This window comes from Gigantopelta aegis, chromosome 11, assembly GCF_016097555.1.
Source record: "Gigantopelta aegis isolate Gae_Host chromosome 11, Gae_host_genome, whole genome shotgun sequence".
Classification (NCBI taxonomy): Eukaryota; Metazoa; Mollusca; class Gastropoda; order Neomphalida; family Peltospiridae; genus Gigantopelta; species Gigantopelta aegis.
In genome coordinates this window covers 9551832-9555608 of record NC_054709.1, presented here as the reverse complement: position 1 = coordinate 9555608, position 3777 = coordinate 9551832, and positions in this window count along the sequence as shown.

Here is a 3777-nt window from a genome sequence, read left to right as displayed (position 1 = left end):
GAAACACTTCGGTTGCTCGGAAATGGATAATCTAAGGAATAAACTGTAAGTAATGTTTTATTTCAGTGATCATGAACGGCTCTAATAGTGAAAAATATGTTGTAGTGTTTAAAAACTAGGGTCTGTCCCTTTAAAAATTACCATAGGTAAGAAATTCTTCAGTTTGAGCCGTGCATTAGGTTTAAGACAAGAAGGCACTAAGTTCACATCCCGACACTGGCTCCAACCCAGGATGCCTTTTAAACGGTGTTCTCATTATGCGACTTGTCGCAGCAAATCGAATTGTGTATGTGGGAAGTCATTATGTCATAAGATTCCACGACGTCAAACAAAGCTCGCCAGTTTAAATATATTTTGCAGGAAATGTAAGTGCATACAAATTTCCACTGAAATAAAGAAAAGTGGAATGTAGACAATTTACTGATGGTATTATGTAACAAAACAATTATTGACCACATCTGGACAATAGTAGGTTTTATGGACCCACGAAATCTGGACATTTTAACATTTATAAACAAACAAAAAAATTCTACAAGGTGACAAAACTGAATGGTTGAAATTAATGTGATTTGATTGGCTGAGAGCTTACAATTTGTTGTGAGAAATAGGACATGTTCTAATTGGTTCTGCATGGATACAAAGACAAAATAATATACATGTACTAGTAAATGAAAATGAAGATATGAAAATTATCTAGAAAATTATTTAGATATGAAAATTTTGACAGTCAAAAAACCACTTGCATAAAACAATGTTGCCAGTGAAATGTCGATATGAAATGTGATTAACTTAATTAAACTGGGAGGGTAACCATCTTGAGTATCTAAATCTAATTCATTTTTGAATTTATGTCAGTGCATTGAACCCGTCAATTTAATTACACTGCAGAGGTTGACAGCGTGCTACTATTAGTTTCACATCATAAAAATACTCAGTGCATGAAGTCATTCCAGCACAAACGTGAAAAGGTTGCATGAATACTCAGTGCATGAAGTCATTCCAGCACAAACATGAAAAGGTTGCATGAATACTCAGTGCATGAAGTCATTCCAGCACAAACGTGAAAAGGTTGCATGAATACTCAGTGCATGAAGTCATTCCAGCACAAACATGAAAAGGTTGCATGAATACTCAGTGCATGAAGTCATTCCAGCACAAACGTTAAAAGGTTGCATGAAAATGCTCATCATGACATGATTATGATGTTATCACTAAGTGGTTACAAATTTAAATTGATCATTCTGAGAGAACTGCTAAAGTAATGCCAGGCCCATGGATTTTACAGAAACAATCTTTTCCCATACCGTGTCGGTAAAATCACAGAACCGAAATTTCATTTTCAATGATTATTATAGCAAGTACGACTATTCAACAGAAATAATATATATATTTATCATATAATATCTTACATTTTCAGTGCAATCAAAGTATGTGATATTTTTCAGATCACATACTTTAAGAATTTGGTAACTTTGCAAATTAGATGTAAATTAGTCGAGGTCTCGGCACTAGGTTTATTGACATTTAAGCAAATGTACTTGGGTGACACTCCATGACTGACGTATGCATTCATAGTCATCAAATAAAAACATTTTAATGGCAATTTGACACTGAAAGCTGTCCAGTGTTCAGAAAACAAGGACATCCAAAATGACGTAATTCGAGTTTGACGTCATTTCCATTCAAAAATACACCACGCCACATATTCTTACATCATTTGAATATCTAATAATGGCAGACTGGAAGTAAAGTTGCGTGTAGTTTTACAAAAACACGTTGTATTAAGCTTGAGCTTATATGATAAAGAGATTATTACCCTCATGTATTTCGGTATCGTCAATATCATATATTAGGAATAAAAATAATGTATTATGCTTGCATAATACAATTTTTATTCCTAATATATGATATTGACGATACCGAAAAACACGAGGGTAATAACCTCTATATATAATTATTTTTAAAAAATAGTTTCCGATAGGTTCCCAAGATCACAAGGCACAGAAAAAAACTTTGCTTGTTTAATGACGTCACTGTAGCACATCGATTAATTAATCATCGGCTATTAGATATTGGATATTTGGTAATTCTGACTTGTAGTCATCAGTGGAAACCCACTACATGTTTTCTAATGCAGCAAGGGATGTCTTTTACCGAGCCCAACAAATGTTCACATTTCCTAAGTTCAAGGGCCACAACTCTGAGACAAATGGGGACAATGTCAGAAAAGACAAACTTTATCTGTAACAGTACATGATAACACTATACACAACATTTCAGATCAATATTTTGAGGTATTGTGGGGAAAAAAAAGGTATGGAAAACACATTTTCGTATCTCCACAACATTTCAGATCAATATTTTGAGGCATTGTGGGAAAAAAAAGGTCTGGAAAACACATTTTCGTATCTCCTAAGTTCAAGGGCCATAACTCTGTGACAAATTAGTGAATTGCGATGAAAGTCAAAACTTGATTTTTAACAGACATGATATACAAAATTTCAACTTGGGCATTTACAAAGACACTGTCTGAAAAAATATATGTGAGACAGATGAACAGAAAGACACAGACAGACAGACAGACAACATATCAATTAATGGGTCAATACACTGAGGTGTTCAAGCCAAAGACTAACTCTACCTCAGATAACATTTAAAGTGCTTCACCACTTGTCTATGTCATATTCTTATGAACGAAGAAAAAACTTTCAATTTTTTTTTTCTTCAAGAAATTACATACATTTTTCACAAAAACTAGATCAATCCTTGAAAAAACCCAGCTTAATTTTTCATGGTTATTATTGAACAAAAATTATCTCTTTTTTCCATCCCACCAAAAGTATCTGAAGATTTCACATAACAATATCACCATTTCATTAAAAATATAAATGTCTTTTAATTGACACGTCTCTCATTTATAATCTGGAATGATTCTGACTGAGCAAGTACAATGTAAGATCAACTTTACAGTGATCCAGTCATAGTTTTTAGTGGCAAATATACATTACATACATCCAATAAAAGGAAGGAACCATTAACACATTCAAGCTCCTATATCTACATAAGAAAAAGTCCAAAGGATGTTTCCCACAGTTCAGGCTCCTTGTATAACAATCTGCCTTCAAAGAATGACCAAGTACTGGAATGTCCATATTGTTGACATTTACGCATAGTTTACATTATTCTAAGTGGATATATATAGAGTAAATTCAGACACCATGTATAATTGTTCACAAAGACAAGCTACTCATAAATGTTTTATATACAAGTGTTGCATTATGCTAAGTAAATCTTAAAGGTGCAGACGCTAGTTTCAGCCCGTGAAAATGGACACTAAATAGAGATTATTATACGAGCTTGTGTGTCGTACTGACTTTACGAAACGAGTCAGGATTTTTGTATTGCCTGAGCGAGAGCGAAGGTAATACATGAATCCTGACACGAGTTTCGTAAAATCAGTACGACTCACACATGAGTGTAATAAGTTATTTATTATCCATATTATTATTGTTGTTTTCTTTATGAATAACAAGACCCAACTCAAAATGTTTCAACCAGAAGGAGACGACGAAATGGCGTCATATTTCAAATACACAATCTGAGCTAAGACTGGAGAAGCGACGTCATGTTATGATGTCGCTTCCCAAAATTATGTCATTACACTTATTGTTACACATGCACTTCGTATGATTATTATTAACTCAGTTATGTTGAACCATATGAATAATAAATTTAGTTAATCTACAAACCTGTAACACATCTGGATAAGGTTATAAC